This window comes from Felis catus, chromosome D1 (assembly GCF_018350175.1).
Source record: "Felis catus isolate Fca126 chromosome D1, F.catus_Fca126_mat1.0, whole genome shotgun sequence".
Lineage (NCBI taxonomy): Eukaryota > Metazoa > Chordata > Mammalia > Carnivora > Felidae > Felis > Felis catus.
In genome coordinates this window covers 54740679-54753751 of record NC_058377.1, presented here as the reverse complement: position 1 = coordinate 54753751, position 13073 = coordinate 54740679, and the positions used below count along the sequence as shown (strand labels likewise).

The window sequence follows — 13073 nt, the reverse complement described above, 5'->3', positions numbered from 1 at the left end:
TGCTTCAACTGTCCTAAGGATTCCCGTGTGAGGCCCACAGTGTGGTGGTTTTGTAGTTAGAGAGCTCAGTATTCAAACTCCAGCCCACCACTTACTAGCTGTAGTTCCTTGGTCAAGTTACTTAAGCTTTCTAAGCCTTGGCTTCCTCCTGTTTAAAATGGAAATGTAGATAACCCACCTCAAAAGATGGTGGGAGGTCTCTAATAATATAGAGCATTGTAAAGCAAGCAGTTAACACCATGGTAGGTAGTTCATATTCAGTAAATGCTAGTTCCCTTATCTCTCCATTCCCTTTTCAAAAATCCACCATATAAAAGTGGATTTACTTGTGACTGAGTTAATCATCAGATTTTTAATAATACCATTTGCCACTTATTAACTGCCTACTAGGATACTAAATACCCAATACATAGTAAGCTCCCAGTAAAGATATGTTTAATGGATGGATGGATGGATGGGTGGGTGGATGGATGGATGTGTGGCTGGCTGGTTGGCTGCCTTAATCTTTGTCTTCAGATGCCTAGAAGAGACACTGGATTTGTTCTATATATTTCTCAGGAATACAGTTGGGACCAGAAAGTACAGCGAGAATCTCTATTTTTTGAGGAGAAAGAATGGGTTTGACTAAGCAAAGACCAGGCTATTGGAGAAGAGCCCTTGGGAAGAACAGAGTAAAAAGGGGGCTTTTCTTTCTTTCCAGGTCTTTGGACTTTGCTAAAAAGAGTCACTCTCTCCATCTCTGGGTCTAGCAGAGATGATAGCAACCTGGTTAACAACCTGCCAGAGGTGTGTTGCTCTCTTGCCTCCTTCCCCATGCTCTGAGGGTGGATAATGCTTAGCCCAGAGCAGCAAGGCTCCCACTGGTGCCAGCAACATCCTAGAGTAATCAATCTTTGTGGAAGTCCTGACTCAGCTGTAACAGGCCTTCCACATGCCTGGGTCCAGGTGCAGTGCATGGGCTGTTGCCACTTAATTTCCTTGGACAGTAGGTGGAAGTTACAAGGAAGCAGAGTTTCACATAAAACCAAGAACAGCATGCCAGTAAAGCTGTCCAAACATGGAAGAGGCTGACTTATTATACTGACCCCTGGGCTGAGAGGAATGTTGCTTCCATGTTGTTATGTTGCAGAGGGAATTCTAGCTTTAGCTTCATGGTTACAATGAGAAAAACTCCTAGCCTGAGATTTTGGTTTCATTGGACTCTCACACTCTTAAAACTAGGCTTTCCACTGACACCTAGAGGCTTACTTGTAAATGTTGCTATAAATCCAAACCTGAGGAAAATTCCATTCTTTCTCAGTTCAAATTTTCAACTCCACTTGGGCCGATAGGTGTTCCCCTTCTGCAGATACTCCCAGTGGAAGAGTCTCAAAAAGGACTAAATACTATTATGATCTTGCAGTCACTGTATCTCGACAAAGCTACAGGACCAGGACAGAAACACAGTTGGAGGAAAGTCCCTCTCCTTCTCAGCCTCTTGGAAAAGGAAACAGATCATATACATGACACAAGAAATTACCATGTGAGGTAGACCCTTCCAAGTAGCTAATGTGGGTGATTAGTGCCATGAAAGCTGGATAAATATAAAGATCTCTGTGGTCTGGGGTGGAAGGGTTTTGTAGACAGAGTGAAACTAGAGCCGGTTCTTGGGGAAGAAATAACCCAGGAAGGTAAGGGTTTGGGGGGACAGGTGGCAGTGAGTGTAGTGAGAGAGATTTGAAGTCCAGTGGACCTGAATCAAATCCTGGCTTTTTTTCACTAGCTGTGACTTTCAGCTAGTTTCTTCAAGTCTTTGAACATCAGCCTCGTCCTCTTCCTTTTTTTTTTTTTAATTTTTTTTTTAACGTTTATTTATTTTTTAGACAGAGAGAGACAGAGCATGAATGGAGGAGGGTCAGAGAGAGAGAGACACAGAATCTGAAACAGGCTCCAGGCTCTGAGCTGTCAGCACAGAGCCCGACATGGGGCTTGAACTCATGAACTGCGAGATCATGACCTGAGCCGAAGTCGGACGCTTAACCGACTGAGCCACCCAGGCGCCCCCAGCCTCGTCCTCTTCCAATGGGGACACTCATGCCTTCCTTGAAAGCTTGCTGTATGGATTACAGATAACACATAGAATTTGGTTTGTTCAGTGTCTGGCACACAATAAGCACTCCAGTGGCAGCTTGTATTGCTGTGGATTTTGACACGGGGTGGACCCGATGTGTTCAGGGAATATGACATGAAACAATTTGGGGCAGTGTTTGTGTGGAAGCACAGGAAGTGAGTCTGAAGCAGCGTTATGTACTCAAGAGGACCCTGGTTTGAGTTCTTGATCTCATTTCAACAGGCAAGTCATTTCCTTTCTCAGGGCCTCTTTCCCATCTTTACAGTGAGGATATTGGTCTAGTGAAGTATTTCTTTACCTTGGCTGCATATTGGAATCATCCAGAGAGTTTTTAAAACTTCTAATGACCATGCTGCACCCAGACCAACTAAATCAGAATTTCTGGTGCTGGACCTCCAGACAGCAGATACATTTTTTTAAAAAACTTTTGAGATATAATTATTTACATATTTAATGCTGACAATTTGATGAGTTTGGCCATATATGTACAACCATGACATTATCACCACCATCAAGGTAATGAACACATCCATCACCTTCAAAAGTTAGTGTCCCATTTTTGTGTGTGGCAAAAACACTTAACATGAAATCTACCCTCTTAACATTTTTAAACGTGCAATACTATGCTATTAACTATGCACTATGTTGTACAACAGATCAGCAGAGTTTATTCAGTTAGCGTAACTGAAATCTTACACCCACTTAACGACTTCCCATTTCCCTCTCCCCTAGCCCCTGGCAACCACCATTCTATTCTTTGCCTCCAAACATTTGACTAGTTTAGATACTAGATACTTATAAAAGGGGAAATCATACAGTATTTGTCCTTCTGAGACTGGCTTATTTCACTTATAATGTCCTCCAAGTTCATCTATGTTGTCACAAATAGGATTTCCTTCTTTTTTAAGGCTGAATAATATTCCATTGTATGTATATACCACATTTTCTTTATCCATTCATCTGCTGATGGACATTTGGCTATTGTGAATAATGTTGCAATGAACGTGGGAGTGCAAATATCTTTTTGAGAATCTTGATTTCAATTATTTTGGATATATACCAAAAGTGGAATTTGTGGATCATACGGTAGTCCTATTTTTATTTTTTGAGGAATCTCCATACTATTTTCCACAGAGGCCGAATCATTTTACATTCCCACCAACAATGTACAGGACTTCCAATTTTTCATTTAGCTTTATCAATACTTACCTTTCATCTCTTTGTTTTTGTAATAGACATCCTAACAGGTGTGAGGTAGTACCTTATTGTGGTTTTGATTTGCATTTCCCTTATGATTAGTGATGTTGAGCACTTCTTTATGTAACTGGTGGCCATTTGTATTTATTCTTTGGAGAAATGTCCTTTCAAGTCCTTTGCCCACTTTTTAATTGGGCTACTTGTTTTTTTTGTTTGTTTGTTTTTTGTTTTGTTTTGTTTTTGCTATCAGGTTTAAGAGTTCCTTGTGTATTTTGGATGTTAACCCCCTATTAGATAAATAGTTTGCAAATATTTTCTCCTGTTTTGTACTTTGCCTTTCACCTTTGATTGTTTCCTTTTCTGTGCACAAGCTTTTTGTTATGATCTCACTCATTTATGTTTTCTTTTGATGCTTATGTTTTTGGTGTCATAACCAAGAAATCATTGCCAAGACCAGCGTCAAGAAGCTCTTCCCCTATGTTTTCTTCTAGGAGTTTCACTGTTTCAGGTCCTATATCTAAGTCTTTAATCCATTTTGAGTTGATTGTTGTGTATGGTACAAGGTAAGGATCCAATTTCATTCTTTTGCATGTGGATATCCAGTTTTCCAATAACATTTGTTGAAGAGACTGTCCTTTCCACATCGTATAATCTCAGCACCCTCGCTAGAGATCAGTTGGTAGTATATCCATGGGTTTACTTCTGGCTCTCTATTCTGTTCCACTGGTCTATTTGTCTGTCTCTATGTCAATACCATATTATTTTAATTACTGTAGCTTCTAAATATATTTTGAAATCAGGAAATGTGATGCCTCTAATTTACAGACAGCAGATTTTTTTAAAGTTCCCCAGATTATTCCAATATGCACACAAGGCTGAGAACCATTAGACAGTTGTCAAAAACCAACCTCTGTGCTCTGGAGCTGAAATATGAAACACAGAGTTTGGGTATAAAAAAGGAAGACAGTTTATTTCTTCGTCAGGCAAATGAGGCTACAGGAGGCTAATGCCTTCAAGACTGTAAGCTTGCCTGCAGTAAAAGGCTGAGGGGTTCAATAGGAAAATACAGGATCTGGGTGGAATCTGGTACATGCTATCAGCCGTGCCATCATGTCTTCGAGGTGGTCACATGACTAGCACTGGCACCCACCATCCCAGTCTCTTTACTGAGTATACACTGAGGTCAGCAAGATGTCAATATCGACACCAAGTTCCTGGAACAAAGGATTCTACAGAAAAACAAGTGAAGGGAAGGGGGAGGCTTCAATAATGAGGGAGACAAAAATTTGTTGTTTTAAGTCAAGCCTTGCTGAAACACTAGTGTGTTCATCTTAATTTCCATCCATCTTTACGTTTCTATGATGGTTTCAAAACTACATGATTGTGGGGGAGGGGTGCCTCGGTGGCTCAGTCAGTTGAGTGTCTAACTTTTCATTTCAGCTCATGTCATGATCTCAGAGTCATGGGATCAAGCCCTGCATCAAGCCTCTGCATCAAGCTCAGCGTGCAGCCTGCTTAAGATTCTCTTTCTCTCTCCCTGCCCCACTTTCCCACTCGCACTTTCTAAAATTTTAAAAAACACTGCATAGTTTTTAAGGTGTCATACTTCTAACACTAGAAAGATAGAGAAAAACAGTAAATATTATATAAATAATTAATATATAATGGCTACTATATGTTAAGTGCTAAGTGTCAAACACTCACCAAGAGCTTTTTATGTGCTATTTGAAATTTACTATAAATCTAAGGAGCAAAAATTTTACAAATGAAGAAATAAGTTTAGAAAGATATTTTTAAAATGTTTATTTTGAGAGAGAGAGAGCACAAGCTGGGGAGGGGCAGAGAGAGAGAGGGAGAGAATCCCAAGCAGACTCTACACTGTCAGCACAGAGCCCCATGTGGGGCTTGAACCCACAATCTGTGAGATCATGACCTGAGCCAAAACCAAGGGTTGGCTGCTTAACTGACGGAGCCACCCAGGTGCCCCTAGATAGATTTTTGTTTGCCCAATACCATGCAGCTAAGAGTCAAAGCTAGAATTTTAACACATATTTCTCTGATGTCCCAGGTGGAAATTTGATGGACTACATTCTACCATTTCCCATAACTCCCACACAACATTGGAAATCATTTCTTTTATCCTGCTTACCTGGAGGCAAATGTCAAGATCCTAATGCCTATGAATGGATGTATTTCTGTGAACTTAGGAGGTTTTACTCTATTTCTTGACAAGTATTTCTGCACAAGATGGGTATAGCAAGATAGTATAGTCTGAGCACAGACTATAACTGATACATTACTTTTTATTCAATATTTTTTAAATATGAAATTTATTGTCAAATTGGTTTCCATACAACACCTAGTGCTCATCCCAAAAGGTGCCCTCCTCAATACCCATCCCCCACAATCAACCCTCAGTTTGTTCTCAGGTTTTAAGAGTCTCTTATGCTTTGGCTCCCTACCTCTCTAACCTCTTTTTTTTTCTTCCCCTCCCCCACGGGCTTCTGTTAAGTTTCTCAAGATCTACATAAGAGTGAAAACATGGTATCTGTCTTTCTCTGTATGACTTATTTCAGTTAGCATGACACTCTCCAGTTCCATCCACATTGCTACAAAAAGCCACATTTCATTCTTTCTCATTGCCACGTAGTATTCCATTGTGTATATAAACCACAATTTCTTTATCCATTCATCAGTTGATGGACATTTAGGCTCTTTCCATAATTTGGCTATTGTTGAGAGTGCTGCTATGAACATTGGGGTACAAGTGGCTCTATGCATCAGCACTCCTGTATCCCTTGGGTAAATTCCTAGCAGTGGTATTTCTGGGTCATAGGGTAGATCTATTTTTAATTTTTTGAGGAAACTCTACACTGTTTTCCAGAGCAGCTGCACCAGTTTGCATTCCCACCAAAATTGGCAAAGATAAAGTTAAGCTTTCACTTTTTGCAGATGACATGACATTATACATGGAAAACCCGATAGACTCCACCAAAAGTCTCCTAGAACCGATACATGAATTCAGCAAAGTCGCAGGATACATCAATGTACAAAAATCAGTTGCGTTCTTATACACTAATAATGAAGCAACAGAAAGACAAATAAAGAAACTGATCCCATTCACAATGCACCAAGAAGCATAAAATACCTAGGAATAAACCTAACCAAAGATGTAAAAGATCTGTATGCTGAAATCTATAGAAAGCTTATGAAGGAAATTGAAGACACAAAGAAATGGAAAAACATTCCGTGCTCATGGGTTGGAAGAATAAATATTGTTAAAATGTCAATACTACCCAAAGCTATCTACACATTCATTGCAATCCCAATCAAAATTGCACCAGCATTCTTCTCGAAGCTAGAACAAGCAATCCTAAATTTTTTATTCAATATTTTTATTGAAACAGTTGTCCATGGAACCTGAGTGGTCCCCAAACCAATGAGTAAGATGCTGCCATCTTGTGGCATGTTTTTGTAAGGCCAGGTGTGTAATCCAACAGTGAGGAGAGCCCCATAAGCAAAATTATAACCATACCTAATACTTTGCACTTTTGTTGTCTTCCTAATTGTAACATAATTTTGTTTCTCCAAATATATTATTAGGAATGAATCAATACAACAACATAAGAAAATAGGTAATAACTGAAGGCAAAATAATAAAGTTGCCTCTCCTACTCTTTACTAGTAGTGTATCGCCTTGTCAATTTACTTAATTTTTCTGGGTCTGAAATTTTCTTATCTATAAGATGGGGACAATAACACCCATCTCATAGTATTGCTTTAAAGCCAAATTAAAATATATACGTCAAGATCCTGGAAAATTGTGGACATTTGACATGTATTGCTTCCTTACTCCCTTCCCTTCTTTCCTGATCCTTTTCCTTTTCTCTATTTCTGAGCTCTTCCCACTGAAGATATCCTAGCCTTCTGTTTTCTGACCGCTTCCCTAAGTATTTTCCCCATTGTTCTTTCAGTTTCCAGGCTCCACCCTATTCCCACCCCCTCGAACACACACACAGAGGGGGTGTCCACATTTAACACACATGGACCCTTACCTTGGTAAGGTAAAGCTCAGTAAGCCTCTCTCCATTATCCAATATGGCTAACCACTCCTCCACTTCAGCATTTGTGCTGTTGTGGGTATTGCAATGCAAAACACCTGCTGGGTTTCACTGAGCAGTTTTCCCATTGCTAATAGCGTTCATTCTATGATCCCATTAGAGTCTGTCCCCTCAGATTCTATCTCTTACCCCTGACCCTTTCACCTCAACCCTGGGACACCTGACACACATATATCTCCCTCTCTGGCCCCATTTCGCACCATTCTCTCACCTTACTCACTCTGCTTTGCCCACTGGCCTCCTCCCTTTTGCTGCTCCCTTTGCCCTAACGGCTCTCCTAGAAAACCACATGGTTTGCTCCCCTACTTCTACAATTTTCTTCTCAAATATCACTTTATCAGAGAAGGCTTCCTTGATAGTCTGTATAACTATATAAAATAACACAAACACACAAAGTCCCAGTAACTGTCCATCCCCCTTATCCTGCTTAGTTTTGATTTGTAGCACATCTTACCACTCATCATGTTGCTATAAAGGTGAAGGAGCTGGTAGCTTCTTAAAGTGTTCTTGTATGGGAGGGCAAGGTTCACTTGGTGGGGCATTGCTTCCTCCACAGGGGATTGTTCCAGGAAGCATTAATTACGTATGTTGGCTGGGGATAACACATGTTAAAATAAATCTGTGGAAACGTATTTTTCATTCTTGCTGCTCTTACTCCTCAGCACTTTGTCTCTCTTCCCCTCCATGTATTTTAGAATTCCTGCTTCTTCTGGTTTCATCTGATTTTAGTGTTTTTCATTTATGGTAGGAATCCTAAACCCAGAGTGCATGGAAAGGCTTCAAAAGGACACATGAATAACTTGAAATTATTGGCAAGATTTTGAGGGTATGTTTGTTTTCTAGGGCAAAGGTCTAGGACATTGATCAAATGCAAGGAGTCTATGCCTTCCCCCACCTAAAAGATGAAAAACCATAACTGTACAGATGACAGCTGAATATTCCCCTATCTTAATATGCATAATACTTAAACATTGTTTAATACTGTCTTTCTCAATAGCTTAAGCACCAAGAGTAAAGAGATAGTATTTATTATTACAGTGCCTAGTGTACTGGCTGGCACCTAACTAATGCTCAATAAATACTTGTTGAATGAATGAAGACTCCATGGTGATAAAAAGCCTATTAGTCATTCTGTCCATAACCTTCATTGAACAAGTCTTGTTCTGGGGCTAGGGTGTCTCTTGACAGATCCAGTTAGATTTTGTTCTGCATCTAGAGATAAGGGAAGAGTTATCCTACTAAAACATGCAAATCTCACTTTTAACATAAAAGAGCCAGTCATAGTACACACTGTAAGAAAGGTTGAGTAAAGATGAAATAGCCAGTTGAGCATCAGAAATGGAACAGTAAAAAGGAAGTTAGGTGGAGTGAAATTCAGAAAGAGGTAGCTCCGTAACTAGAACTCAAAGAGTTGATAAACCTGGCAAGAATCAGATTTGTCCAGTTAAATTCAAAAACAAAAATTTGGGCATACATTCAAAATCACCAGTCCCATCATTAACGACAAAAACAAGTTGAAAAACAAGTTGGTTGAGGTTTATATTTCTAATAGATGAGGTGTAATGAAAGGGACTTCTGGCATCTGTGTACTTAGTTTTAACTTTTATATTAAAAAAAAACACAACACTCTGACTCAGGTAGTTACATTGCATTTGGGGAGTGCGGGTGTGTGTGTGTGTGTGTGTGTGTGTGTGTGTGTGTGTGCATATTTTATAAATTTTTATATTTAACAGATTTTAAAGAGCTTCACAGATACCTTAGCAATAAGTCCTCTTAGTTTGTAGACCTGTTTTTCAGGCAACAGCGTCCTTCACAGTAAATAAGGGACTGCAACAACAGTTGCGAAAGAGTAATTGGTTGGCTCTGCTTCCATTCATTCTGCAGGAAAGCCAAACTTCCTTATTTTCTCCCAAATGGTTTTGCGAAGTCCCAAGTGCCCCTCCAGAACAGTTGTCGTCACTGCCATTTTCTTCCTGACTGCCCCAGCTCTGGCTCTCTGTAGAAACCCCTCTTGTTCTGTTGAGGCTTAAAGGGCAGGCAGGCCTCTGATAGCTGCCCAAAGAACTCAGCAGTTGCTGGTGCCCACACAGGACTGCCCCAAGGCAACTGAGATCTTGTGCTGAAGCTTTTCTTCCTAAATAGTTGTGATTTTCACCATCTCTTGTCATTGCCAGAATCACCGGGGCCAACTCAGGCTCTGTTGAAACCACCTGGTGTTCCAATTCTACTACAAAAAAAAAAAAATTTAACAGCAACTCCTATGCTATGTGATATTTTATTTTTAGCAAACTTCTAATTTTAGTTATAGATTAAAAAACAAAAATAGTTGTAGATTTACAGAAAAGTTGCAACCGCAGAAAGTTATATGCCCCACACAGTTTTCCCTATTATTTTTTTTGTTTGTGCTTTTGTTTTTCAAGTTTATTTAGAGAGAGAGAGAGAGAGAGAGAGAGAGAAGAAGGGAAGGGCAGAGAGAAAGGGAGAGACAGAGAATACTTAGCAGGCTCCATGCTGTCACTGTCAGTGCAGAGCCTGATGCAGGCTGGGCTCAGTCTTACAAACCGTGATATCATGACCTGAGCTGAGATCAAGAGTCCAAGGCTTAATTGACTGAGCCACGCAGGCACTCCACAGTTTTCCCTATTATTAACATCTTACATTACTATGGAACATGTCATATTTAATGAACCAATATTAATATGTTACTATTAACTAAAGTCCCAATGTTATTCAGATTTCCTTAGTTTTTATCTAACGTCCTTTAGCTGTCCAAAGAGCCCGTCCATGAAACTACATTTGTTTATTTCCTTAAATTTTCTTTAAAATTTTTTTAAGTAGGCTCCACGCCCAGTGTAGGGCTTGAACTCACAACCCTGAGATCCACAGTCAGATGCTCTACCAACTAAGCCAGGCAGGCACCTTTATTTATTATTTTTTTGTGTGCATGTATTTAATCTCTACCCCCAACTTGGGGCTCAAACTCACAACCCCAAGATCAAAAGTCGCATGCTCCTCCAACTGAGTCAGCCAGGCGTCCCAAGACAATTTACATTTAGTCATCATATCTCCTTAGGCTCCTCTTGGCTGTGACAGTTTCTCAGACTTCTGTTTTTATGACTTCAGCAATTTGAGGGACACTGGTAGGGGCATTTTGTAGAATGGCCCTCAGCTGGGATTTCTCTAAATGTTTTTCTCATGATTATATTGGGGTTATGTGTTTTGGAAAGGAAAACCATTCTCATTACAGGTCATTCTCATTACATCCTATCAAGGGTACATACTGTCAACATGACATCACTGTGGATGTTAACCTTGATCCTTTAGCTGAGATAGTGTTTGTCAAGTTTCTCCACTGCAAAGTGTCTCTTTCTCATCTCTCCCCCCCCACACCTTTCCATAGTATTCTCTTTGAAAGTAAGTCAATATGCATAGTCCACACTTAACAAGCAAAGAGCTATGCTTAGACTCCTTATTCAATTATTTATGTATATAAGTATAACTTCATGGATATTCAGTTTATACTTTGAGTTATAATCCAATACTGATTTATATTCTCAACCCGTGTAAGTCATTCTTTTTCACAAAGATACTGGTCTTGGGAATTGGAATTTTAAGATCTGGGTTTGCAAGATGCAGCTCTGTCACCCATATCAACAGACGATTTTGCTGAAGGAATTAGGGTAATTTAAGTAGAGATTTTTTTGTTTCTGAAAACAGAGATTGATTTATGTGATGTGAAATACTCAATTACAAGTCACTGGTTTTCTTCTGCTCTTGTTCTCTAATTGAAATGATGCCCCAAATCTTTTTAATGACAATCTATAATATTAAAATTTCTAATCAAAGTTCAAAAGACTAAGTTTTCTACATGGCTCTTGCTAATGACAGTGAATTATCAGCAGAGCAGTAAACAAAATATATTCACATTCTCAAGTGACTTTTAGAAAAGGGGAGCAATGAGAGGGTTACACTCACAGGACTGATTTAAAAGCAACCCCTTTGGACAGCAGCGACCAGTTTTACTCTAAATTCTTCATCAGGCACCACTGCAGGAAAAAGGAAAGGTGCAAGTGTTTATTTTCATTATTTTTTTAATGTTTATCTTTGAGAGCAGGAGTGGGGGAGGGGCAGAGAGAGAGGGGCTGAGAGGATCCCAAGCGGGCTCTGCGCTGACAGCAGCAAGGCCCATGGGGGGCTCAAACTCACACACCGTGAGATCATGACCTGAGCCGAAGTCGGTCGCTCAACCGACTGCACCACCCAGGCACCCCCAGTACTTATTTTTTAATGCAGAGAATGTCTCTCGGCACCCCCCCCCCCCCCCCCCCACAATTCGGAGTTGTAAAGAGAACTTTCATTAGTTATAAAAGTACAAGTTGAGGGGCGCCCGGGTGGCTCAGCCGGTTGAGCTTCCGGCTCTTGATTCTGGCTCGGGTCACGATCTCAGGGTCCTGGATCAGGCCCCTCAACAGTCTACGCCCCGAAATGTGGGGCCTGCTTAGGCGTCTCTTGCTCGCTCGCACTCTCTCCCTCCGCCCCTCTCCCCTGCTGGTGTTTGCGCTCTCGCTCTCGCTCTCTCTCCCTCAAACGAAAAAACAGGACAAGTTGAGAAAGGGGAGGAAAGCTGAAGAGAATCATCAAGAACACCTGCCAAGTGCCCTCTTATCACTGGAAGCTCAGGCTAATTATTCCTCTCATTTCGTCCTCTCTCCTAAGAATGTGGACTCTTTTCTTGGTCAAGAGAGCCCGGTGGCGGCAAGACGGCGGTGGGACGGGGCTGAGGCATTTGCGCCTGCCTCCCAGCCGCCTCTCCCCTCCGCAAACTCTGACACCTGTGGCATTAGCTCAAAACCAGACTAGGTGGGAGGTCGGAGGAATCCCTGACCTTCTCCAACAGCTCACTCGCAATGGGCCGCCCCAAATAGGTGAGCTGCTGAGAGTGAGCCGCGGCGGCAAGAGCCCTGGACTCTGGCATTACCAGACTTTAAGCTAGCACTTATTGAACACTTTCTGTGTGCTCGGCTCTCTTTGCTAGTGTTTTCATGTTATTTTGTTACTTGAGAGAGAGGGGAGAGAGAGAGAGAGAGAGAGAGCAGGGGAGAGGGGCAGAGGGACAGAAAGAATCCTCAGCAGGCTTGGGGCTTGATCACAAAACGCGGGGATCATGACCTGAGCCCAAATCAAGAGTCCAGTGCTCAACCCACTGAGCCACCCAGGCGCCCCTTCATGCTTTTCCAAACAAACTGAGGACGTGGGTCCTATGACCCACAACCCTGGGAGGGAGCTGAGGAAAACTAAAGCTCAAGGAAACCCAGTTACGTGCCCATGTTCACACAGGTCAAACCCCGTTCCCTCGAATCCAAAGTCTACTCCGGCTAACCACCCCTGGCCTCTGCGCCCCACCTCCGTCACCTCCCGTCTTCTCAGTCGCTTCATTAATAAAAACGAGGTGGTTGGCCGAGATGATCTCTAGGAGTCATTCCAGTAGGGCGGTTTTACCGGTTTAGGAACGAGGAAGGAAAACCAAGGTCTTCCCTTCAAAGCAAGTGTCAAATCGCAGCGAACGCGCGCGTTTCCATTCCGTGCGGGTCGAAAGCGCCCTCAGCCCCGGCCTGGGGTCCTGGGGTCCCCGGTGCGGCTGCTCG

At 41.6% G+C, this 13073-nt stretch overlaps 1 long non-coding RNA gene across 1 annotated transcript in view; it reads right to left on the bottom strand.

The window, feature by feature from the left end:
• LOC102902403 overlaps nucleotides 1-13067 on the bottom strand; it is a 38175-nt gene extending 25108 nt beyond the window's left edge. Inside the window, exons 1-3 of the long non-coding RNA XR_006586263.1 lie at nucleotides 12928-13067; nucleotides 11404-11474; nucleotides 7883-9652 (exon numbers count right to left, since the gene is read on the bottom strand). This is a non-coding gene — a long non-coding RNA (uncharacterized LOC102902403). The remainder of the gene's footprint in view (nucleotides 1-7882; nucleotides 9653-11403; nucleotides 11475-12927) is intronic.
• Nucleotides 13068-13073: the final 6 nt, after the last annotated feature.